The sequence below is a fragment of the Cavia porcellus genome, unplaced genomic scaffold (assembly GCF_034190915.1).
Source record: "Cavia porcellus strain 051 isolate PalLab524CR breed Dunkin Hartley unplaced genomic scaffold, mCavPor4.1 scaffold_9, whole genome shotgun sequence".
Taxonomy (NCBI): Eukaryota; Metazoa; Chordata; class Mammalia; order Rodentia; family Caviidae; genus Cavia; species Cavia porcellus.
In genome coordinates, this window is record NW_026947492.1 from 83,318,522 (window position 1) to 83,346,520 (window position 27,999).

The 27,999-nt window shown below is 36.4% G+C and overlaps 1 protein-coding gene and 1 non-coding gene across 6 annotated transcripts in view; both read right to left on the minus strand.

Annotated features, from left to right (window-relative positions):
- Nucleotides 1-27,999, minus strand: part of LOC100726918 (leucine zipper protein 2) — a 433,952-nt gene that overhangs the window by 151,645 nt on the left and 254,308 nt on the right. The window lies entirely within an intron of this gene.
- Nucleotides 9,884-9,990, minus strand: LOC111755492 (U6 spliceosomal RNA). Its single transcript, XR_002790041.1, has one exon. It is a non-coding gene; the product is annotated as a U6 spliceosomal RNA (small nuclear RNA).

A 27,999-nucleotide genomic window follows, 5' to 3' on the forward strand; every position in this document is an offset into this window, starting at 1 on the left:
TATATTAAATAGGAGTGGTGATAAAGGACATCCTTGTCTTGTACCCGATTTTAAAGTAAAGGCTTTCAATTTTTGGCCATTTAGTATGATGCTGGCTGTTGGTTTGTCATAAATGGCCTTTATTATATTGAGGTAAAGACCATTTATTCCAATTTTCTGTAAAGTTCTTATCATGAATAAGTGTTGGACCTTATCGAAGGCTTTTTCTGCATCTATAGAGATGATCATGTGATTCTTATTTTTGGCTTTATTGATATGGTGGATTACATTTATTGATTTGCGTATGTTGAAACATCCTTGCATTCCTGGGATGAATCCCACTTGGTCATGGTGTATAATCTTCTTGATGATTTGCTGGATCCTATTTGCCAATATTTTATTGAGGATTTTTGCATCTGTGTTCATTAGGGAGATCGGTCTATAGTTCTCTTTTATAGTTGGGTCTTTCTCAGGTTTTGTTTTGACTGATTAGACTCTGTTCCATTCTATATGATAGTATCAAGTTTGAAGACATAGGCAACTACTTTGAAGACAATAAGATTCACTAAGATACCCATTCTGGTTTGACTATTGTCTTCTTTGGAAGTCCTGTAATGTTTACAATGCCTAAGTTTTATTGGTCTTGTTCTCTACTGTTTGTCCAACTTTATAATATCTAATAAGATAGACAATTCTTTTTAAGGAAACAAGGGACAACGTTGATAACCATTGTTGATAACCTTGTACTCTGTTCTACACCATGTGCTATGTCTATCCTTGGTATTGACTGACAGCTTTGTTTTGCCATATTTGACTGTATTCTCCCCCCCCCCCAAAGAAAGTAATAAGCACTAAGGAGTAATAAAATCCAAGATGTGTAAATTTTGTTATAAAAAAGAGAGGGGAAAAAAAAAAGAAAAAGAGCTCTAACGGATATAACAGCAAGTGTGTTTGGGGGTGTTAAATAGCTGACTTTGTCAATGTTTTTGGAACATTGAACACAGCTGTTTGCAGTCTCCCTGTTTGAATGTCCACCTTGTGTTCTTTGATACTGTGATTTGAGGAACTATTTTCAAGAAGATAGTGTGTAATCTACTAGCAGGTGATTTCTTACTGTTATGTTTTTTTGTTTTCTTTTGTTTTGTTTTGTTTTGTTTTGTTTTTTGTAGTTCTGTATTGCGTGTACCCTTACGCCGCTTTGGTTTGTTTTGTGTTTTTCTCTTTTTCCTCTTAAAAAAAAAAAAAAAAAGAGACATTTGAGCTGGGAGGGTTGCTTCATCGTGCACCCGGGTATGAAACAACATCAAGATGCTGATGGAAACATAGCAAGGATTTAGAGGAGAGGAGTATCTGTATTGCAAGATTTATGAGTTCTAAATTTTACAAGCCAATCTCATCTCTCTTGAAGACTGAAGACTCCAAAATCAGGGTTACCAAAGTGAGGTTTAGAATTTGCAGGGACAGCCAGCCCTTACCACACCCAGCTCCATGCTCTGTAAGGTTGCTTGGGACTCTTAAAGAGTTCTTGTCCTGAACCTATAGTCACTGGGAATTTGAGCACAGACTCACAGTCCAACCCATAGTGAGGTCACTCCCACTTGTGTGCAGTTACCACGTGACAGGCATGGAGGCTGACCCAAACTAGAGGCCACCATATCCTGATGCCCACCCCACCCCCAGGGCCATCCTGTGTCAGTCTTGCGGTAGGGGTTTACTGGTACATGACCACAACGCCATCAGGGTGACCTAATCTGCAAGGTACACAAACCCCCAGCTGTAAAGTTGTCCAACTTTTCCCTTTTTCTGAATTTCTCTACAATCACCAAGTTTCCTCCTGCCCCAGACCTGGTTCTCTGTGCTTCTCAGAGCTGCTGATGAACGCTGCTGCTCCAGCCATGACTGCTACCCCTTTCCCAGGTGACACTATAGGCGGGGTACCCTTGCCCAATGTGTTGGGAGCCAGGAGCCAAAGCTTTGGCTCTGCAGGGTAGCACAAGTCCACCGGGCTGAACATGTCATAGTAACAGACACTGCCTTCCTTGGAAAAGATCGCTGAGTCAAATATTTGCAAGGCAGAAGAACTGCCATCTTGTTTTCCAAATGGGCAGGAGGAAATATTTTATGTTCAATGGTGTGGTAAACAATCATAGTAAATTTTTACACACGCAATCAAAATATCTTTAATCTACCTGAAGCAGGCTCTCCATGCCTACTGGCATCGAACATTCCTAAAATTAATTGTTCTAGTGACATTAATTTGTATGAGAGAAATACCTCATTAACATGCCAGATTAAATGCAAATGTGACCTGATATAAAAGTGGAAGCTGACAGGTCAGTATTTAGATACCTGTTTGGGGTTAAAAATTGCATCTGTTTGCATTCATCATTACAATCTACAGTGCTTGTTGATCATCTTTTTGTTTTGTATTCTTTTTCAAGACACACATTCATTAAATTATTGAATTAGTTATCAATTTAATTATTTTGCACGTCTGGCTTATGGAGTGTGGGTCTGGAAATAAAAACTGATGATTGCTGATCTACAGTAAGCTGTAAAACAGTGGTAGCTTGTTCTGGCCCACTCTTTGGATCCCCAGGGAAATGTCTGGTAGTTGCCATGTGGTCATCCAATCGCTTTCCTCTCTATTTCTGTTTCACATGATCCGGTTATCTGAGTCTCTAAAAAGAGCCCCTAAGATTGTTCATGGTCTCTAATATGAGCTGATGTCTACAGTTCTCCAAACACAGAGCCTGGGTCCCACCGTCAGAGGTCATGTGTTCAGAGAGACCGGGAACCACGGCTCCCTGCTCTGCAGGGCCCACCTGCTCCCACGTCTTCAGCCTCTGCCTGCATCATGACCTTCACTGTGTTTTCATTCTCCTCATACTGCCCTGCTCTGATTCCTTTTCCCAGAAACTTTGCCACTGGTCCCAAGTTTCTCCAGTGCACTGCTGCTTAAAACCTATGGATTATTTTAATTTTCTGGCTGCAGTCCGACTTCACTGTTGGGCATTTAGGGACATCGAGGCAATACATGTGCCCTCCTCGGGATAGCACTAATTCTTAGGGCACGAGGGCTATTCATATATGATCAATTCAAGTATGAATTAATAGGAACAAAAATGTTTATGATGTTTCCTTGATTTTTTTAGAGTTAACCTACAAATAAACTGAAAATACTTTTTGTTTTCTTGAGCCTTGAGAAAGCAGAAATCCTGCTTATTTCTCTAGTAAAATCCTTTACATTCTGACTATTCTGCTTTCTGAAGGAGCTGCAAGGTTGAGTACAGCTGTACTCATTCTTGTTTAAATGCTGCTATTAGGCTCAGAGCTGAACAGGCAATGCCTTAATGGTCCATATATTACACCATTTATTTAGGAAGGTCATAAAATTTACCTTATGAATTTTATTTTCATATTTACATGTTTGATAGACATCTTTCTACTTTTCATTTTGTTTTCATTGATAAAGTCAATGCCACTATAATTTTCTTAGAAAAATTCTGGGTGATACTGATATCTTTTTAGTTTATGATGTCTTAAACATTTGGTCTGTTAATTATAGATTCCTCCCTTACACTTCAATATCAGAACTGGAGGTGTTTCACCATTCTGCACTTCTATCTTAAGATCTACTATATCATTTTAAACTAAATAAAGTCAATTGCTCAAAAATAATATTTTTTGTACTATCTGAGAATACAGTTTATTCCTCGGTTATTTAAGAATTGGATTTGTGCACAATAGTGATATCTTTAGTGAAAGTCCAAGTCTTTCAGTATATGGACAGGTGAATAAGAAAAGTGAGATGATAAATTTTACAATAGTAAATGTATTTGCCTTTTTCTACTATTATGGTTTTGGCTTCCACTTCAGACTATCTTCCCAAAAGATGGAAAGACATCATCATGCAAATACATGCCGAATCATGTTTATAGCAGCAAATTTACAGTAAATCTTGCAAGCAGCCTATCTGTCCATCAACAGATGAGTGGATAAAGAAGACACAGTGTTTATGCACAATGCTGTGCTTTCTGATACAGAAGCATGGAGTTGAGTCTTTTGTAGGAAAGCAAATGCACTTTGCAACCATAACATTAAGTGAAATGAGTCGCATGAATTTAAATAGAGCACAGTTTCTTTTACATGAACATCGAGTACAAATGAAGAGGAAAATGAGATAGATGATGAGGAATAGAGATATATTCGCTTCTAAAATGGGAAAGGGATCAAAAGACAAAGGAAGGGGAAGAAAATGAAAGGGAATAAAAAGCAGTTGAGATGGATTATGTACATGTGCCAGCTCAACATAAGAAAGGTAACAGGTACTGCAAATACGTACTAGTAAAAAAAAAAAAAATTGAAAAATGGAAAAATGGAAAACAGAACTGGTGATGGTGGTGTTAACACTTTTGTAAAGGAAATAAGTTGGAAAAGAGAAAAAAAATAGGACTTCCAAACCCCCAGGAGGAGAGCTCTCGGGTATTTTTGTAACTACAAAGTGGAAGAAAGCTGGATGTGTCTCTGTGTCTTCCATATCACTACTAACAGCGTATAGACAGCACAAGGTCCTATGTGGTGGCATTCGATTTAATTCTGTCATCTTTCAAGCTGCCTCTGGGTCTCACTGTGACACAGCTTCTCTGCCACAGTTGGGATCTCCAGACCTATAATTAAAGAGCACCAGTCCTGGGATTTTAGGAGCACAAGAAAAGATGATGTAACAAACAAAAGACGAAACTGAACTAAATTCAAACAATATCTATATTGTGCCCTGAAACTGTTAATAAAACTCTAGAATAATTTACAGTGGAGATGCATACAATGTATATAGCCAACAATGAAATTGGAATACAGTGTACAACATTGTAGAATACTTTTCTCTAAACGCGGGGTCCATTCAAAGAAGGCAAAATCAGGAGGAGCGCATGTAGCTTCTGTGGAATAACTGGATAAGGAAACATCCTCACACATTAAAGTTTAGAAATATTGACTTCAAAATAAGATAATAATAAATCCACAATAGGTATCATAACGCATATTATTACCTTCAAATTAGTTGCCTCTATCATCAGATATGATACAATTAAACAAAACAAAATAGAATAAAATCAGTCAAATGAAAGCAATACAGGACTTCAAATCAACCTAATAGGAAATAAAAAATGGTTACCATAATATATTTTTATTCTGTACTATTTTGTTTGATTCTGTTATGCCTAATGGTATGGGCAATTATTTGAAGATAACAAGAGGCATTGTGGTAGCCATTGTTGATCAATGCAAAAGCCCGGTACCATGTTCATCCTTTAATTTTTATTGATCCTATTCTGTTTTGTTTGATTTGGTTTTATTCTCTTCCAAATTTAAAAAAAATGGTTAGTAAATTTAAACTATTGTAAAGACTTTACTAATGCAAACTTACAACTTTGTAAAACATCATCTTTATTCCTTAGAGAAATAAAGAACGCTCCTTTTGTAATCAGACCCTACCCAGGCATTAATGAAATGAGAGTAAAATCAGTCAAAACAAGATGGTGAGATCAATACAGGGCTTCAAATAAACTTAATAGGAAATCAAAAAAGTTGCTATAATATATCCTGCTAATTTTTTTCATTTTTTCTTAATTAAAAATAATAAAAAATAAATCAAAAAAATGTAAAAAGGAAGTGGTTGAGATAAAAGAGGACAAAACAACATAACAATACAGGCCAGAACAGAACAATTTAAGCAACATAGTGTGTCACCTCAAGATAACCTGACTTAATAATAGTTACCATAGTGTCTCTTTCCTTGAGATATTTGTGTATAACTTCATATTCTATAGCATCAAACATATCAAGACAGTATGAAACCATTCAAGAGGATGAAAGCATTACAGGGTATTTAGAACCAGCTAACAGTAAACGAACAATGGTTTCTATATTAGCTCCTTGCCTATAAAACTTTTTGTTTATACTAGCACATATAATAAAATCCAGTAAGATACAATATGATAAAACCAATGGAGACAGAAGAGCAACTCTTTGGTGGGACTTCAAACAAGATGATATTAAATCAGTACTAGCTATTACGATGTCTTGCTTTATTCAAAGTAGCTGTCCATATCATCGCAGACAGTAATAGAAAACAGCCAGAATAAAACCATTCCAATTAATGAGTGAAAACTTTATGAGACTTCAAAGCCACAAAATGGGGAAACATGATTAACACATACTTTTATATATTTGAATCATTTCCTTCACTAGGGAAACTATTTGGTGTTCACAGATGCGAGTTTGGTTTATTTCACTTATGAATATGGTTTCAAGCTGTGCCCATTCATTGATAAATATTTCAATGTGATCCTTCTTTATAGCTGAGTAGCACTCCATTGTATAGAAATACCACAGGTTTTTTACCCATTCCTCAGTTGATGGACACTTAGGTTGTTACCAAGGTCTGGCTATTACAAATTGTGCTGCTATAAACATAGGTGCACATATATCACTGTGGTACGATGCTTTCAGTTCTTCTGGGAATATGCCTAGAAGTGAAATAGCTGGAACAATTGGGACTTCCAATCCCAGCTTTTTGAGAAATCTCCAGACTGATCTCCACAATGGCTGCACCAGTCTACTCTCCCACTAATGAGCAGGAGAGTTCCTTTTTCCCCACAGCCTCTCCAGCATTTGTTGGTGGTGGTTTTCTTGATACTGGCCATTCTTTCAGGAGTGAGATGGAATCTCAGTGTGGTTTTAATTTGCATTTCTCTAATGAGTAATGATGATGGACATTTTTTCATGTATTTATTTGCCATTTGCATTTCTTCATCTGAGAATTGTGTATTCATCTCAGATGCCCATTTTTGGATTGGATCTTTGAATTTTGGGGGTCGTTTTTTTTTTTTTTTTAATTCTTTGTATGTTTTAGACAGAAGTCCTTTGTCTGAGGAACAGTTCACTATGATTTTTTCCCAGTTTTGGGGTTTTCTTTTCACCATGCTGGAGATTTCTTTTGACATGCAGAAACTTTTTAATAAGATGTGATCCCAGTTATTGATTCTGGGAAGTATTTCCTGTGTGGCTTGATTCCTGTTCATCAATTCTCTACCTACTCGTATGTCTTCAAGGTTTTCACCCAATTTTTTTTTCCAATAGATTTAGTGTTTCTGTTTTAATATTCAGATTTTGATCCATTTGGATTTTAATTTAGTACATGGTGATAGACATGGGTCTAGTTTTAGTTTTCGGCATATGGAGAACCAGTTTTTCCAGCACCATTTATTAAAGAGACTGTCGTTCTTCCAGTAAACATGTTTGGCCCTTTATCAAAGATAAGGTGGTTGAGTGTGTTTGAAGTCGGGTTGTATCTTCTAATCCTTTCCATTGATCTTTGGCTCTATTTTGATTCCAGTACCATGTGGATTTTACCACGGTTGCTTTGTAGTGTAACTTCAAGTCAAGGATCGTGATGCCTCCTGCTTGCCTTTCTGCTTAGAACTGTGTTTGCTATTCTAGGTCTCTTCTCACTCCAGATGAATTTTAGGAGTGATTTCTCTAGATATATGAGGTATGTTGATGGTATTTTTATTGTGATTGCATTGAATCTGTATAAGAGTTTTGGGAGAATGGCAATTTTCACAGTATTTATTCGTCCTGTCCATGAACAAGGGATGTCTTTCCATTTTCTGAGATTGTCTTCAATTTCTTTTTTCAGTGTATTATAATTTTCCCTGTATAGGTCTTTCACTTCTTTCATGAGAGTAATTCCTAAATATTTCATGTTTTTTTTTGCTAGTAAGAATAGCATGGCTTCTCTTATTTCTCTGTCAGTGATTTTCTTGTTAGTGTATAGAAATGCTATTGAGCTATAGATTTTTGAGTATTGATTTTATATCGAGCTACATTACTGAATTTATTTATTATATCTCTGAGTCTTTCAATGGAGTTTGGGGGGTCTTCTATGTAGAGTATCATGTCATCTGCAAATAATGAAAATTTAACTTCTTCTTTTCCTATCTTAACTCCTTTTATTTCTCTCTCTTGTCTAATTGCTCTGGATAGTATTTCCAGTACTATATTAAATATGATCAGTGATAAGGGACATCCTTGTCTTGTACTTGATTTTGAAGTAAAGGCCTTCAATTTTTTGCCTTTTAGTATGATACTGGCTCTTGGTTTGTCATAGATGGCCTTTATTATATTGAGGTAAAGGACATCTATTCCAAATTTCTGTAAAGTTCTTATCATAAATGAATGTTGGACTTTATCAAAAGCTTCTCCGCACCTATAGAAATGATCATATGATTCTTACTTTTGGCTTTATTGATATGGTGAATTACATTGATTGATTTACATTTGTTGAACCATCCCTGCATGCCTGGGATGAATTCCACTTGGTCATAGTATATCATCTTCTTGATGATTTGATGCATCCTATTTGCCAATATTTTGTTGAGGATTTTTGCTTCTGTATTCATTAGGGAGATTTGTTTGTAGTTCTCTTTTTAGTTGGGTCTTTCTCATGTTTTAGTACTAGAGTAATATTTGCTTCCAGGAATGACTTGGGAAGATTTACTTCCTTTTCAGGTTCATTGAAGAGCTTCAGGAGTGTCGGCATTAGGTCTTTTTTGTATTTCTTGTAGAATTCTGCAGTGAATCCATCTGGACCTGGGCTCTTCTTTGTAGGTAAGGACTTAATTACATTTTCAATTTCATTAATAGAAATTGGGTTATTCAGAAGTTTCACATCTGTTTGACCTAGATTCAGTACTTCATGTGTTTCTAGGTATCTGTCTATTTCTTCTGTGTTACCAAACCTTTGAGAGCAGAAGTTTTCAAAATAGGTGTTGATGAACTTTTGTATTTCTACAGAGTCTGTAGCAATTTCTCCTTTTTCATTTCTTATTGCATGAATTTGAGCTTTTTCTTCCCTTTTTTAATAAGGTTGGCTAGGGGCTTATCAATTTTATTTATTCTTTCTAAAAATCAACTCTTTGATTCATTGATTCTTTGGGTTGTTCTCTTAGTCTCTATTGCATTGATTTCGGCTCTGAATTTTATAATTTCCTCTCTTCTTTTGGCTTTGGGCTTGATTTGCTCTTAATTTTCTAGATGTTTGAGGTTTAACATCAGGTTATTTATTTGTATTCAATCTATTTTCCTGATGTGGGAACTCAGTGCAAAAATATTCCTCTGAGGACGGCTTTCAATGCATCCCACAGATTCCAGCAAATTTTATTTGTATTTTCATTTTCTTGTAGGTATTGTTTAATTTCTTCTTTAATTTCCCATGTGACCCATTGATTACTCAAGAGTGTGTTATTCAGTTTCCATGTGTTTGTGGGATTTTTGCAATATCTTTTATCATTAATTTCTAATTTCATAGTGCTATGATCTGATAACATGCAAGGGATAATTTCAGCTCTTTTGCATTTGTTTAAATATGTTCTGTGAGCTAATATATGGTCTATTTTAGAGAATGAGCCACGTACTGCTGAGAAGAATGTGTATTCTGATGTTGTTAAATGGAACACTCTGTATATGTCTATCAAGTTCATTCATTCACAGGTGTGATTCAGTTCTGTTATTTCTTTGCTGATTTTCTGTATGGTTGATCGGTCCCTTGGTGTCAGTGGTGTGTTAAGGACTTCTGTTATTATTGTGTTACTGATAATTTGGTTTTTCATTTCTGTTAATACTTGTTTTATATAACTGGGTGCTCTGGAATTTGATGCATACATATTTAAGATAGTTATCTCTTTATTTCTTCTGATCATCATTGCTTTAAAGTTCACATTGTCTGCAAACAGAATGGCTACTCCTAATTTTCTGGGAGAGTTCCTGTTGCGTGAAGTATTTTTTTTCCATCCTTTGACTTTCAGTCTGTGAGTATCCTTTTGGGTTAGATGGGTTTCTTAAAAATATGGAATGCTTCATGAATTTGTGTGTCATCCTTGCACAGGGGCCATGCTAATATTCTCTATATCATTCCAGTTTTAGTATATGTGCTGTCAAAGCAAGCACAATGAAATGATTTTCCAGTGTAGCAGTGGAATAACAAGCACAGTGCCAAGACTGGTATTTCTTTAAAGGAGCATTTTGTAAAATGAGACTTAGACGAGGCTGGGCACAGGTCTCTAGAGCTTCATTCAAAGAAGGAAGCTGAGAAAGGAAGAGAAGTGGGTACAAAGTGACTAGGGTTTAGCTTGAGAGATGATGATGTAAATACCAGGGTGGAATTGCAGAACCTATGTGACCAGGGTTGCTCAGCTCTTCCCCTCCATGGGATGAAGACGGAGCACACCTTGGCCTTTGAAGCAAATCTTGCTTACATTTTATTTTCACACTCCTTAGTCCAATCAGTCCTCAAAGTTACCTTGGAGATATGTTCCAGACAAGGAGTTTTCAAAAGAGATCACGCTATGCTTAAATTGTAACAATCTCATTATAGTAAGAGACATCGGCAAAAACAACATGGTAAGCAGTTGGAAAAGAGAGGTGGTAGCTTGATCATTTCAACAGATATTTATGGTAATGTTTCTTTTACTGCAGTAATTTTTAAAATGTAAGAATTCATTGTATTTTATAATCACTGTTTATAAAATTCATATAGCATTTATGTAATATGATATGACATATATAATATATATGAACATTTCTGTCCAATAAACAAAATATAATGTGTTCAAATCTACTTTGTTTACCACAGCTGACATTGTGCAAGTTCTGGCTCTTCCACAAAGTCAAAATGAGCCCAACAAGCAAACGTTTCCCATCAATTCAGAAAATCTAGGCAGCTGAAGGCTTTCACAAAAGAGGCTTTTACTACTCTCTCAGAAGGTGACTAGAAAAATAAGACAACTGTGTTCAAAACCAAGGAAAGTGTTTTGATTTAGGGTGATATGTTTTTCTTTTGTTTTTTTTTTTTTTTTTTTTTTTTTTTTTTGTCTTTTTCCTTTTTATCGGTACAGGGGATCGAACTCACGACCGCCTGCTTTCAAGGCAGGCGCTTATGCCGCTGAGCTAAACCCCCAGCCCTGTTTTTTTTTTTTTTTTTTTTTTTTTTTTTTTTTTTTTGATAAATAACTGTTTAATGTAAAGACTTACTGTATTTTTTGTTGATTTATTTCACAGTAAACCTCCTGCCAGTTTCCTAAGTGCCATCTTATTTTCATGTTTTATCACCAGTTTCTTTAACTCCAAATCAGCCCCACTTCCTTATTGTCATGTTACCCTTCCTAGAAGGAATCTACACCAGGCACTTCCTTATGCTTCCTTCTCTGCTGGCTCCCCACACCTTCTCAAATCACTTTGTGGTCTCCTCTCTTTCTTCCTTATGGGACACTGAAACTAGTCTTTCTCTACAGCCCCCGGACCTTGATTTGTCCCAAATGCCACCATGCATGTGGCCTTCCATGACTGACAAACTCCTCCGGGATCCCTATGGGTCTAGTGCCTCCTTTTTGGTGAGTCTGCACAGACAGCCTCAGGCCATGCTTCCTGGACACTGCGTGATCACATGTGGTAACAGCTTCATGCTGCATTGCAATGGTTTTGTTTGTTTGTTTCATCAATCTATAAATGCCACTGAAGTGTGGACTAGGATTTTCTGTGGTTGCAGTTAGGCATCAGCTAACGTTTTGATTGGCAACATGTCACACATAAAATGTGGCCCCCTAAGACTGTAATGGATCTGCAGAATTCCCTGCACCTAGTGACATTGTACACATGGTAACAGGGTGTGGAATGCATTGCCAGTGTAAGTGAACTTACTGTGCTGCTGCATACATGAAAAACACATAACATTGATAGGAACAGTAGATGTCTATGGATCTGGCTTGTATATTTACACTTTGTTGTAGTCAGGGATTGCAAGGAGAACAATTACATACAGGACACAGATTTCATAGTATTACTTTACGAATGTCACCTAGAGTTAAACATAAGAAAGTGGGGGCTGGAGATTTAGCTCAGTGGCATAAGTACCTGCCTTCCAAGCAGGCGGTCATGAGTTAGATCCCCGGTACCGATAAAAATGAAAAAGACAAAAAAAAAAAAAACAAAAAAAAAACAACGTAAGAAAGTGCAGGAAATCTGTCCACAAGACTAGAAAATCCTGCCGAGGGCCTGGATCCTACAGAAATGCCCTGCAGATGTCTAGCTGAAGATTTACAGCCCATGACAATGACTCAAGTAAGTTTGTTTTATGGATCTGCACTGGGAAGGGCCAAAGGTCAGTGGTAGATCCTACAATGTCCATGCCAGTTGGGTGAAGAATTTATGCCAGCAGGCCAAGGGTCCAGTAACAATACTCAAAATTAGAACCAGGGATGCCCTGAAAATTACGACAGCCATGCTCAGCAACAATGAAGTCCTGAGTTCATCCAATGATGAGAACAGCCGAATTCATTATTAGGGAAACCAGCTCCAGGGCAAGCTCCTCCAGGGAACCATAGCTCCAAACAACCACAGCACTTAAGAGAACCCACAAGGCTTTTCTTCCTCTCCAGGTCTCCTTCCTATGTTGGCGGCTTCCCTTAGGTAGGTCATCCACACTCAACACCACATGATAAAGTCCAGATGATGTTAAGTTGACCGCCAGTTACCATCCACCACACCCTTTCATCACATTTACTGCTTTTAGACAGCAGACCTTCCACAGAGAGACAGAAGTTTACCACAAAAGTTTGTCACGCTACACCAGCAGCAGTCTACTACATCGTACATTCATCACCTAATTTCATTTCCTCTTGAGCTTGAGTCAGGCTTCTAGGTTCCAGAAACACCTTCTAGGATGTTTCCACAAGGAAAAACTTCACCATGTAATGTCACATATTTCTCAGGATGTGCCCTTGTCATTAAGAAATGTAAAAACTCTGTAGTACTAAACGAATGTCAATTGGGTAACATAAATCTAGTTTTGCTACCATATTTCTCAAGTCTTTCATATAGCTTTGCTTCCCAGTGAATAACATACCCATTTTATGTTCATTTTTACAAATTATAATTTAACACCTACGACAGAAGTTCAGTGATTTCACTTTGTGTTTCTGAACTTAACATCTTTTGCTTATATTTTATTATGCTTCAGAGAAAACTAAAAGCCCCATTGGATGAAAAATTTATTATAGAAATACCTAATGGTTTATAAATCATAACTTTTATGGATATTGTTGCATAATGAAGAAAAATAACTATTTTCTTGTAAGTCATTGTGAACAAAAACCATCCCCTTGATGGATGTGCCCAGGGAGATCTAGCTTCTTCCAGGCAGGTGATATGAATTTGAATCATATTTAGAATCACACTATATGCCACAATGTAAGGTGGTTTACAAAATGTAAAATATGAAAAGGAATTCAAAATGATGAATTGAAAAAGCACGCTAAGTAAACACAGTAAAAAGTTTCAAAGTTCAGGCATAATCATAAATGTAAAGATTTGGGAATATATATGTCAAAAAATGCCTGAAATGGCTACTCAGTCCACAGGGCACGTAGCATGAATGTTTGAAGCCAGAAGTAGCTGCCATCACAACCGTCCACAATAAGATTAGTTTTCTTCATGTGAAAATTTAACTCTACCTTTCTTTCACAATCTTTAAGATCTTTCCATCTAGAAAAAGATGTAAATTAAATTATATAAGATATACAGAGGGTTTTTCAAACACGTGCATCCAACACAAATAATTTAAAGAAAAACCCTAAATTCCTGTACTGTGCCTCATATGAGATCCACGTCCCACTGTTGGGAACTGAGCAGTAAAGTCAGAAGGCCAGGTAACATGTCTAGTTCTCAACACTATGCCAATTTCAGAGAAAAATTCATTTATTAGTGATGGTATAGATGCAAAATAGGACCAGAATTTATAGCCTAATAATTTTAGATAAAAATGATCCTAAAGGCAAAAAAAAAAAAAAAAAAATATAGCATCTGAACTTCCACAAGGACAAAATCGTTTTAACTGCCTGCTTTTTTCTTTTTAACACAAAAGTCTCAAACAAAATTCATCGGCAAGAAAATCCATCTTGTCACCTATCTGCCAAAAAGTTTTGAAAATTTTCCTCCTGGCAGCTAATTCTATTTTACTAATCCACTTAGGGAAATGGAGCCAGAGTTGTCATAGGGAACTAGGCTGCTGGTACTCATATTGCAGAGGGAGTTCTCCATCTTCCTGCATGAGACTATTTTATCTTAATGTGGCTCATCACCTCCATTTTTCTAAAGCATAGATTCAATTAGGGAATGCAGTCTGCCATTAGGAACAAAAAACACACTAATAAATCCTATTATTCACATATTTACAAAAATGAGTTGGGAAACATGCCGGCAGTGTGTGGACACTTAACACAGCAGGTGGGAGGCCAGCACTGGGATGATGAAGGAAGCTTGCAGCCCAAGGAATGGTGATGCTTTACTAATTCCTCATCCTGGACAAAGTGATATTCTTTCTAGTGCATTTCATTCTGCAATTGAATAAAACTGCCATGTCTCTTCTTTGCAGAGGCCAAATACTGCACCCTGTCTCAGCTATGGATTTGAAGAAAGATCAATCTCCATTTGATGGCTTTCTTCAGCCAAGGACATTCTTTATGTCATCCGTGATTATAGATAACTGACTTTCTTCTTCAAAAGCTTGCATTATCAACCTGCATAGTTAATTGGAAAATACATGGACTTTTAAGACAAACAGACCTGTGAAATTTGATAATTTCACTATTGATAATTTTTCCCTGGAATATTTAACGTCTCTGAGACTGAATCTTATTTGTGAATTATGGAACTAGCATACCTTCCTATAATGTTACCCTAGGGCCTGAGATACATTGGATTGTTATTCTGTATGTCTTTCAAGAATAGTAGCTGGATCAGAGTTTGGCATGAGACTGCCTAGCTCCTGCCCTGACATATCTTGACACAAATCTACATGTGCATCTATTAGAGTTCCTGGTGACATCCACTTGACACAGCGAAATATTAAAAAATATTTTATGTCCATATTATAGATGATGAAATTGCTCCTCATGGGAGTAAATTTATTATCCAATTACTGAGCATCACAAACTGATTCCACAGATCTGACCTCATAAACTTTAACCAGGTGAGAATTACCTTTCTAAATTTAATTTATCAAGGTAAGGAATGTGCCTTAAAGCAATACATCTTAAAATATTTTTGAAGAAATCAACCCAGTACCCTTAGTTTTTACAGAAAGTTTTATGTAATTTGTATCAAACACAACAAAAATATTTTATGCATGCTAATCTGGGGGGAAATTTACTTCAGGATTCACGTCAGGTAAAGGTCCTATAGGTCATATATGTCACCAGTTATGGCAAAGTGGAAATGTTATGGAACCTACTTCAGAAGTTGCCTTGAGAATCAACTATGATAGCTAAGTTTGAAAATTATTTAACATGCATGTTATAAAATTACTAAGTAATAAGCAAATCCTGAATTTAAGTGTCTGATCTCATAGAAGCAACTCAAGCTAACACTTGGTTGAGGTAAGAATTTTTTTGTAACATTGTCCTGTTTTGGTAGAAGTATTTAGGAACTATTTCAATAGCATGTGTTCCTCTTATTAGTATTATTAAATCAGATCAAGTCTCTGTCCAAAATCAAAATTCTCTAAACCCTGCTAAACTTTTCTTGTGTTATCATCTGGATAATAATGAATATACTTTTTTACATTTTGTTAACCATTTTTATGAGATTTAAAAGCATACTTTCCCTCTTCATTCTTTATTCATTGCTTTAATCTAACCTTTTGTTATTTTTAAGATGCTGCTAATGACAAGGTAACAGGGCTAAATGTAAAAAACAAAGAAAGAAAAGTTTTAGCAGTAATATCCGCCAGTCAACTGATAGAGGAGGAAACTGATAGAAGAGGGAAAATGATGCAGAGGAAAACGATTTGTCCAAATCATTATTTTGTGTCCAAATGTGCTTAAAGCAAGAGCCTCAAACTTCATTTGGATTGGCTTTAACTTTTGCAAAAACTAAATAGGATATGCTTCATTCAAGGAAATATGAGGGCTGAAAAGTTTACGTAAGTCCATATTAAACACAAATTACAAATGTAAAAAATTAAACAGGCTTCTCAAAGTTCTCTGTCTCTTCCATGAGAAAAGAAACTAAAGAGAATCAGCAAATCAGCAAACACCAGGCTGGATACAGAACTCAGCATTCTCAACACAGCCTGATCTCTGATAATGCTAGAGTTAGTTACAGAATGATTACCTACACTTAGACTTTATCTTTTGATTCTGATAGTTACTCAATCTGAGGTTGACACTAAAGCCACATGAGCCTCTTTTCATTAGAGATGTTTTGAAAAGTTACTTAAATACTTCACAGAGCTCGATAAGTTTGAAACTTTAGAATGGAGGTGTACCTCAGCCCTGCTGGAGGACGGGAGCAGGAGCTAAGTGGATGCTGGGAGGCAGAAGCTGACAGCAAATCCAGAGTGTTTACTTAATAGGGACACTGATGCTCTAAATCCTTCAGTCCTGGCCAGGAACAAGAAAGGGTCTTCCAGAAGATATCTACTCTCAACTTTTATTTATTCTGTCCCCAGGGGCTTGCAGAGTGGTCTTATGAAAGCAAAGAAATTTTAAATTAAAGAGTTATCTTCACTCACTCATTGAAAGAAATCCAGCTCACTGCCTATTCTTCAAAAAGCCTCAATGTGATCTCTACTTTAAAACATTTGACTATTATTTGACATAGAATTTGTAATTTCTCTAAGCGGCTATGAAAGTTACTATGTAAAAGGTTTGTAGACTCTAAGAAAAAAACTAAATTATTAAAAATAGGTTGACTCATAGTTATTAAATCTGTAATAATATGGTTTTTTGCATCTATATTATGCAAACATTGATATAAAAATTTTAATATACTACTTTAGAAGAAGATATGAAGGGATTTACTTATTGAGAGTTGAACAGATACATACTTTAGATTAAAATCTAAATTTAATGATTAAGATATTTTCTACCATTCTCAGCCTAAGGATGCACTATGTATGAACACATCTTAATAATGATAATTTTTCTACTGTCGATTTATTAAGAACACTTGAGAAAATTCTTGCAAAAGGGTATCTAAATCTTTTCCTTTAAGCAGCAAAGTTGCAACTCCAGGAAGGCATCTGGGTTTTTGTGTAGAAAAATTAATTGGCTTCATGAACCAATGAACTAATCAATGGTAAGAGAGGGAGACATTGTCTAAGAGTAAAACTCAGAGGCAAAGAGCTCTTCTTCATAGAAACCTTATTACAGAGTTCAGAGAAATAAAGCATCTATGCGTATCAGAAAGATATCTTGAAACCTTTGAGGACTTAAAACATGTTCTACAAGAAAAAAGTAAGTATTCTCTCACTTCTTTTTGTCTTTTATTAAATAACAGATCACTCAGACTCTCTTGTTGTTCATTCCATCAGTACCCAGGTATGAAATATTTCTTATGTTCCAGGGCTTATCCCAAGAACCAATGATGGTAAATGAATGGGTTTTCACAGTGCAGTGATGAAACCTAATCCATAACAAGTAATTTCAATCACGTGTGAGCATTGTTACCTACAACACAGATTACAGCAAAAGAAGAAATAATTTTCCTAATGATGAGAAGAAATATGGTAAGGAAATGTCTATGTGATGAAAAAGGCAAATTTCTACTTGCACGATGTATGAATTCCAATTGGGCAATACTCGATAATAACAGCTATTTTATTGATTATTGGATGGGAGGCAGCTTTAAGCACTTTACAAACATTACTCTTGTTTTGAAATCCTGTATATACATTGCTTTTTGTTGTTATAATTCTGTTTTTCTTGTTGTTTTATAGTTGTTTGCTTCTTGGTTTACCTGGATATTTTTTCTCTTTAAAATAAAAAAATATACACGACATACAATTCTCACATCACTGAGGTACAGAATATTATATCGACGTGGCAGCTGGCGGTCTGAGGGACAGAGGTCAGAATGCTGCCTACTATCACAGAAGGAATTTCACATAAGCCAGTTACTCTGCTCCTCACCCCTGAGGCAGGAACCTTCGAATATGGGAAACTCAGAAAACACACACTGAACAGCCAGAGTGACTAGCAGCAGAACTTGAAGGAAGGAAGGGTTTATTCAGCTCCCATTTTGAGAGTTTCAGTCCTTGGCGAGGTGAGGTAGAGCTGCTCTATAGATGGGGAAGTGGAGGGCGGGGATCCTATAAGAAACAGACTTTGTGACCCATCTTAGGAGACTCAGGTGTGCACTTTACTAATCTGCCAGGTCACTCTGAATCAAGTTGACAACCATATTAAAGATCACAGGTAACCTTTAGCTGTCATTTACTTCCCTTTTACAGTCCCAAAATTAAAAACTCCCCTTACTTCATATCAATGCAATCACACAGGAAGAATCCAATTTTATGCTTTTGTGAGGCCTTTGAATATCTATGGAGGTGTCACCTCACCCATACTTACATTATTAGCCTGACATGCAACATAAAGAAAATCAGAACACATTTAAGGGTAAAGAGAGGTTAAGTAACTGCTCAGGAGGGGAAGAAATAGAAATTCTGTCTCTAGGATCAGTTGTTTATGTGAACAGAATAAGAAAATGCTCAAGGGTACCCACATAGTTTGAGTTGGGAATCTATTATGTATTACCAAACAGTGAACTAAGGACAAGGATGGGAATTGAAGATGAGTATTTTTCATGGTAGACATCTTTTTTGAATTCACAGTAAGCTTCTTCACTCACCTTGACTATGAATCCAAATTTTGAATAAATAAATAATACATAAGAATCAATATGATTCACAAGGTGATGCTCAACATTAAGGAAACATACACAGACAAGTGGATAGAAATATTTATGGTATATGTGTCCACATCAGATATATTTCTGAATTCCATCCTAATGAGACATACAATACTTTCATGTGTATTTATTTATTTCACCATCTTATGCCATAAGGATAGGGTCTATTTTATGTGCTCCAGATTATCCTGGTACCAAACTTGGAAGAAACGTAACAGTGTTTTGCCATGAGGCAAATCTTCTGTCACTGGGTAAAATGCAAATGATCAAACTTTCTTTTCATTCATCCACAGTATTTTTTTTTTTTGAAAAAATTTCATCATTCAGGTTTCTTTATCTACTAGAATTTCTTCCTCATTTCTGGATGACCTTTGGAGCTGCCTTAGCCCTGCTGCCTGACTTATGAGGGCTGGCTTCTTCCTGGAGCCTTCCTGTCACTACTCTGTGTTCCCCCACACATAAGATCATCTCTAACCCAGCAGGACATGAAAGTGGCTTGGCCACGTTGGGACACAGTGGAGGGGAAAAAAAGAGGCTGCATACAGGCTTAATTTTAAAGGTAGAGATGCAGAATTTCCAGAACAGCAAAATACAATGTGTAAATAACAGAACCCTCAACGATGACTCTTGATTTTTAGCAAGACCACAGAAAAGTCAGTTGCTATTTATTTTTCTGAATAAGAGTGTGAGGGTAGCGATCCTGTGCTCAAAGGAACTGAATTGTAGATACAATGCATTGGATGGCCAAAGAGAAACTAGAGTTAATCAGTATACTGGTTACTGCTCAATCAAGAACTCAAGAGCAGCACAAGTGACAGGGAAAATGGGCTGCAGCTTCGGTACTAATACTTCCAAGTTTCAGAGTTGGTGAAGCACACTCGGGAAGCCTGCTACTTCTGAAATGGTAGGGAGTCTGAGACCATGGATTATGAGGCAGCAACAAGAGCTGGGAGGGAAACCAGTGAGTGAAGATGCAGGACATTGCTCATGAACGAGCTGAACAGGCCACACCAAACCGGAATGCTTGTGGACAGACTGGGATCCAAACCTATTTCTTATCATCTCGAACCTCAACCATGAGTGTGCCCAGCAGATCCTATGGGATCCCTGTCCTCCACTTCCTGGCCACCATATATAGAGCAGCTCTACTTCACCTCACCAAGCACTGCGATCATGAAACTCCTGGTTCAAGTTTAGAAATTAAAAGAGGAAACCCACAGGAGGAGGAACCTGCAAAGCTTGCTTCTGGCTGCTGGGAATGAGCTGAGGAGTGAATCTTGCCCAAGTAGGACCTGACCTCTATGTGACCTTCAGAGGACCACAGTCGCAGTTTCCCCAAAGACCAGCACATGACTTTCTCTTCACCTCAGGAGGGACTTCATTTTTCTTGACAAGCTGTCAAGTCTCCAGGACACAAGTACTCACAACCTTAACTGCTCCTCTGCAGAAACACCTGGGTAAAATTCTGATGCTCATCACTGAGTGGGAAAATTCAAATTACCTGGACTTTCTCAGGATCATGAAAAGATAATCACTTAGTAGTTGTCTTTCCCTACTTCAAAATTATCAAATGAAAAATTAAACACAAGGTACTTAGTGAGCCAATTTCTCATTTATATACCTGTATCACTGTCATTCGCTTATAGAGTGGCCCTTCAGCAAATCCAGTTACCGCACATTGAACTACCAAAGAGCTCCCTGACACACATCCCACATACACATGTCCCCAAATGTGCATTGTGTTCCTTTTATTAGGGGAAAACAAGGGAAAATGTCATTCTAAAATATTTTCAATTTAGATCCAACAGCCTCTATTTTCAGAAAGCTGATTCTCACTAGGGTTTCTCCCCATTAATAGTCCATTCACTATCCACCTTAAAAAAGGATGTGGTCTTATTACGCAGTTTATTCCTCCAGTGCAGTTAAGTTTGATCAAATTATGAAGAAGATAGAGACTTCTAGTCCATGGTGCGGTGTCAATAGAAGGAACACGTCACTGAAATTAGAGTGACAATGCTGAGAGTTGCTAAAACAGAAACAAGAATGGCAGGCTAGGAGTGAGGAGTTACTTAGGGAAATGAAGTCGTTGATCATTTGTGACACAACATTAAATGATGAGTTTGTTTCCTGAGAAACTGTACAAAGTCAGACTACTCTTTTCTACTCCACATTTGAATAAGCTGAGATTAATAAAGTTATAAAAGATGCCGGAGGTTTAGCTCAGCAGCACAAGTGCCTGCATGGCAACTTCAAGCTTGTAAATTCAATCTCAGGTACAAAACAAATATAAAAAAGAAAACAGGCTATCTTTTCTTTGTTTACTTAGTTGATTACTTAATTGTTTATTTATTTATATTATTTGGGATAAATGGTTTGAAGCAGTTATAAAATCCTACAAATCAGTGATAAAGCTTACACTGTAACCAGATCTATTTTATAGCAAATCTCCTATTAACTAATTTTAATATAAACATGCGCTCATGATTAGGTGCTACATTAAGGATTTATATTTCCTCTATCTAAAAAGACTGACTTTAGCTAGTTTTGTAGAAGATATTAAATGATTATAAGTCATTTAATTTTTTCGCTTATCTCAAATTAACCATAGAAATTCTAAATTGACTTAATACTCCTAAGGAAATGTCATAAAGAAAATCAACTCTTAGGTGCTCTCATTCTCTGGCCTATTGGCAGCTTATTCAGTGGTTGTCTTCTATAGTTCATGGTATGAGGGACGTTTGTTTTAACTTTGATTTGTGTTGGTGTAAATTTCTAGCCATCTGGTTCTGCACCATTAGATTTTCAAATTTACATTCACTTTCTGATTTATGGGAAGCATCTTTATTCATCCTGTGCTTCTATAACAGCATAGTTCAGACTAATTTATAACGAACAATGTTTTATGGAGCTCAGAGTTCTGAAACCTGGGAATTTCAAACTTATGATGCTGGCTTCTGGCAAGAGCTTTCATATTGGATCACCCTCTAACAGAAAGTCAAGAGACAAAAACTCATAGCTTCAGTCTCTTCAGAATTGCCCTTAATCTGTTTAACAGAGTTAAGTCCATGTCTCCTCAAAGGTATCATGTTTGAAATTTCCAATACACTTTAAAGACATATTTAAACCAAACAAGAAGGGAAACTCCTTTCTTTTATTTTTTTTTAATTTATCAAAAACAAGGAAGCATATACTTGTTTTTGTGTAGAGTGCTCTGAACGTATATTTCTTATAGAAAATTAACTGTTTATATAACTTTATTCTTCTGATGTCAAACACAACATTTTATTGAATAAGTATATAATTTTTTCTCTTCATGCAATTTGATTAACTATGTAATATTATAGTGATCATATTGGATATAATGAATTACCTGATACTGAAACACACAGGTATGCAGTTCAGTCAGAAAACACTGTCATTAATATTGTAGTTGGAAGCTGAGGTTTGCTTACATGTCACTCTTCAGGGCATGAAGGTTTAAAGGTTATAGGCACTGACCTTCCTATCAGAAAGTATCAAAAGAGAGACATCAGCTTATATGATGAATAAAACTAAATTTTTACCAGTTCATTCACCGTGCATTCCATGTAACTTATAGAGCAATTCTAACAAAGAAACTTAGAGGTTGATTTTAACTTTGCATTCTGAAGCTGGAGAATTTCAGATTGAATTTTCAAATGCGACATTGACTTTAAAAATGGTCTCTTCTGTCATAGAGGCTGGCAAAAAAGTAATTTAGTTTTTCTTAGCCTCATTTTATCAGACAGTATCATTAGGAAAGTTTACGTGTGCATTGGTATTTACCACACCTCATGATGAGTAATGTCACAAATCCAGGTAGAGGCTTAAATATACAAGGATGTGTTAGTGACCTTCACAGAGACAGGTGATAAACATTATTAGCATTGGTCTTAGTTACCTTTCTCTCATTTGTGAGACAAAATACTCCACACTCAAAGTTAAAGGGGGAAAGGTTTACTTAGCTCACATTTTGTGCAGGATTGAAACAAAAATTGGCTGGTTCTAAGGAAGGGTGGCATGGCAGAGAACAGTACATGGCACTCACAGAGCAGCAAGAGAGGAACAAGAATCTTTCTGTCCTTTACATTGTAAGCAGGTTACCCACCCAAGGACAGGCATAGCACTCACACTCTTAGTCGGAGCCAGAATTCTTACAAACCAGTGAGTGGACTGATTTATGATTCACAATCCCTTAATCACAGCATCACACACTCTCTCTTTAGCCACCTATAAAATAGTCCTATGTCCACATGAGGCTTTAGGGGACATCCAGACACAAACCATAACATTCTGTCCATGGTCCCCCAAAGATTCGTGTATGTTCCTTTACAAAAAAAAAAAAAAAAAAAAAAAAAAAAAAAAGGCATTTAGTCCATCTCCAGGAGTTGCCAAAGTCCTAACAGTCTCAGTATTGCTGAAAAGCCCCATTCATAAGTCTCCTCTGAGTTTTAAGGCAAAAATCTTAGCAGAAAACCCCTGCACAAATCAAAAGAAAGTTAAACACTCCCAGTATTCAATGACACAGATAAACATTTCCATTCCAAAAGTCAGAAATAGGGGCCTACAAATAAATGTGACCAAAGCAAGTCCAAATCCCAACAGGGAAAATATTAAGTCCTGAATTCCCACGTGCTGTATCCCCAGAAACCTGTGGCAAGATTTTACCCACAAAGGCTTGAAGTGGCCCTACCCCTACAGCACTTCCAGTGGTATAGATACATGACTTCTCTTGGGTCCAAGTGCTACCTACTTGTTGATTTACTCAGATGACCCAAATTTCTGTGTTCTTCAAACTTTTGTGATCTCCCTTCTACCTTTCGTTTTATTCATAGCTTCATACTCTGCCTACTCAGGGTCACATTGCCTGGCCCCACATGTCTTCATCTAAACTCTGGGTGGAAGTCTTCCTGACCCCATAATTTTTGCATTCTACATGTACCTAAACTAGAGCCAGGTTTATGATGCCAGGTTCTGTCATCAGCTTTAGAAGTAGTCAGATTTACTTCTCTTGTGGTTGTAGGAATCCAATGCCTATAATCACATCATGAGGAACAACTTCCCTACACCACTGACATTATGAAACATGGTGCTCTGTAGCTTTCTTCTCAAATCAAAGTCTTTTATTTTTTTTTGCAATTTTAATGCTGCTAAGTCTGGAGTTCTGACGCTTCCTAGGATGGCCTCAAGCTATCTTATCTACTCCCCTGTTATTTCTCAGCAATCACAATCTTCTCTGCTCTACATTTGAAGGTCACAGATTTACTGAAACTTCCTTTCTGACCAAACTCCCAACATTTTAAATCATTCTTCAGGTCTCTCTGCTCTTGATTCTCCTCATAGATCTGGCTAAAAGCTCTTAACAGCAGCCATGCCACTGTCTCAATACTAGACTGCCTTGAAGTTTCTCCTGCCAAATTCATTAGTTTGCTGCCCTTAATCTAAGACTCAGCCAAAGTTTCGGAACACATGTAAACAGACAAACTTTCTGCCAATGCATAACATGCATCATCTGGAGTCCAGCTTCCAATATAGTCAGTCTTCCCAGAAACCTCCTGATGCTGTTCTATACTGGCTTTCTGGTTTTCTGTGCTCTGAACAGAATCTCTCATAAAGTATAGTTTAACATGTTCCAGCTATAATTCTTGGCCTGAATTTTAGAACTTTTCTAAACTCTTCCCACAAGCCTTTCCAAAGGTTCCTAAAAAACATTATCAGGTGTAGTAAAAATAAATAAATAAATAAACAAAAAACACTTCTCGGGTACCAAATTGTGTCTTAGTTGCTTTTCCCATTACCAAGACAAAATATTCAATGACTAACGTTTTGAGAGGAAACGTTTATTTAGCTGACATTGTGTGGAGGTTTCGGTCTATAATGAAGTGTCTCCAAGGTAATAGGGCATAACAGAGTGGCATTCTAAGGAACAGTTCTTGTTACCCACCAGGTAACAAAAGCAAAAAGGGACAGATAAGACTTTTTGTTTCATTTACATTGTCTGCAAGCTACCTTCCCAAAGGGATGGTATAGCACTCCTGTCTTTAATCCTAACTAGAACTATGCCAATCCAATATTTGGGTCAAATCTCTTAATCTCAGCATCACACACTCTAGACTCAGTTACCTCTTGGAAAAGGTATGACTGTATGATACTTTGAGGGAATATGAAACCATAACAATATTTATGCTGCATATACTCCCCAAATAATTTGAAATTGGTGGAAATAAGGACATTAAAAAATAATGCAAAGACCTTAAGTTTAATGTATCCCTGGTTTAATGTTTAATTATATCAATGGTATTTTTACCAATAGGTAGTTTTTATACATTGCCATGTGTATAATATATCTTACAAATAGTATCGTTACTTTATTTTCTCCAGGCAATTCAGTACAGCCACCAGCTCCCAGTACCTGAAATTCTTTGCTAAAAGGCTTCTTGCCAAATTATGTTTTTCTCGCTTATAGTGTAAGACAGAAAAATCATGGAATTAAAATCCCTGGAATCAACTCAACCAGAATTTAAGAGAGTTTTTTAGAATGGTTTTCAAATGTCTGTTCAGTAAGATTAAACTCCAACACGCTTGGTTGGCTGCTTTCCCTTTTGTACCTTCTTCATTTTCCAATCACTGTTTATTTTTCTTTCCAAATAAAATAATTAGTTTGAATTTTTGTCTCTGGGTCTACGTCGGGGGAGCCCAAACTAAGAAAAAAATAAGGAGGTATTGGTTATATGGGAGAGAATCTCCATGGTCACTTGAGGTTTGAACTTTCATAAGCCTCAATATATACAAAGATTTTTTTCTGAAATTTTAAATAAAAACCTCTAAGAATTTTTATCACTGCACAAGGATTATAAAATCAGTGAATAGATACTTACTGAACTAATTAAGATGACAAACCAAGACAATTACTGAACTAATTAAGATGACAAACCAAGGCAAGATTATGAAGTAAAGGGATACTTATGAGATTTAATTATGATATCCCAAAATATGACATCTTGGTGTTTAAAGAAACAGAAGAAAGAAAATTGTTCCCATGACTTCTTGCTGTGTTTTTCCAGGAAAGCTATTCTTAAAATACTTCTCTGATATTTCTCTAAAATTGGTCATGAAAGATTCATTCTACACACAATCTTCTGGAGGAAATGACAATTACCAACTTCCATGAAACATATAATCTGAGAAGAATTTGAAGAGACCATGTCTTGCTGGGTTTCTCAAACCTTACTCCTATTAGGTCATTCTCCTCCATCCTCCAATCACACTTCTGTACCAGTGTCCATAAATACACAGGTGTCTGTGTAGAGCAGCTTTCCGTTGATGGAAAATAACCGAGAAGAGCGTGGTGAAACAAAGTTTGCTATTTTATAGGAGCAAGGGAGTGCCAGGAAGAAGGCTCAGAGAACAGACACTGCTTTAAAGATCACAGCTCCATGAACCAGGCAAAAGCAAAAATGTATGCTTCATTAATTTCTGCTCCTTTCTGAAATGAATCAAGCTGAAAATCAAGATTAAAAGTCACACAGTTTTTCTTTGTGTCCTCACTGTAAAAACTCTGTGCCAGGTACAGTACATTTCTTTTTTAACAAAGGTGCATGGTTTATCTTGTTTAACCTGTCTTCGTTACAGAAGACTCAGCCTTGAACTTTGATGCAGATGAGGAAAAGGTGAGTATACTTGCCCAATTGAAAATTTTTAACTTTCCAAAGTTCAAGAACTCACTAAGTTAGCCTGCATCTGAGTGCCCTAGAGGTTTACTGATACTTTAATGTGCAAATAATTCCTGCATATTTTAAAAGTCTTTGTGACATGTTATAAAAATATCTTTGTTCTTTGCCGTGATTCAAAAATATCTAATTTCAGAAACAGTTGAAATTTATCAAGCAAGGAAGAAACAGGGGCAATTTATATATTTATTTATTTAGTTGCCAGTTCCTGGAACAGAACTTGTGAAAAGGCATTTCCATAATGATAGTGGTGAGATAAATGTCTTTTTCATTCATATTTTGCCCCTCTGTTCTTCATTTATGCTAACAGAGTGAATCTTAGAAGGTAGGCATGCTTAATAGAGGAACCATTGATGTAATTAAAGGGTTGGAATTTTCAGCACCAGACTCTGACTTACATAAGGGGAGGAGAGTCCAACTAGAGACTGACTTAGTAATCAGTCACTAGTGATTACATCCATCATACTTACACAACTCCATACAATATTACCACTTAACAGTTTACCCTAAACATCTCTTGGGCAGTGAGTCTGTGTATGTACTGACCATCCTGTTGCTTGTTACCTCATCCTGTTGTTTCCAAGAGGTAGAATCATACCTATGTTTATCTGTTTTATATAGACTATTTTTTTTATATGTTCTCATTTAGAACATTGTATTCAGCTTTGATGTTTATTTCTAGTTAAATCTAATAATAAATTCTGGTTGTTTTGTCTTACTAATCCATGCTTATTTTATTTGTGAAAAATAATGTGTAATTCTGTGCAACAATCTATAAAAACTTACCATAAGTTCATTAGATATAATTTTTATATTTCTTCAGAATGCAGTGATATTCTTTTACAATATAAAAAGACACATTCGGGAAACTGAGACTAAACTAGAGGAAAATATCAAAAGACCTGACAAAGAAAATAACTGAAAAAATGAGAAATGTTAGCCAATGAGAGCAGAAAAGTCTACATTATGAAATGGAAAGACAAAATGATACCTCCTTTGTCAACTACTCATAATACAGAAATGATAGAACTTTAAAGAAGAAACAAAATTTTAAAATATCCCATGGTGTTTGATGACAGTAATAACGCTATGGGTGGTGGTGACAAAGTTGATTAAATTCTAACAAGCTGTCCTCTAATCAAAGAATCAAATATTATTATAAAATATCCAGGAAAATAACTCAGCAGCACAGCACTTGCCTGGCAAGAAGCACAAAATTCTGAGTTCAATTCGTGGCACACACACACACACACACACACACACACACACACACACACAAACACACACAAAGAAGCAAACAAATATTTATGCATCTGCTGCATCAAACCATATGGAACTTGTTTCCTATTTATTCAGAAAAAAGGGGGAAGCAGTTAAAAGTTATTTAGAATATAGCAAATAAAATAATAAAATAAGAAAAATGTAGCATAGGAAAATGCCAATCAGCACATCTAGCACTGATGTC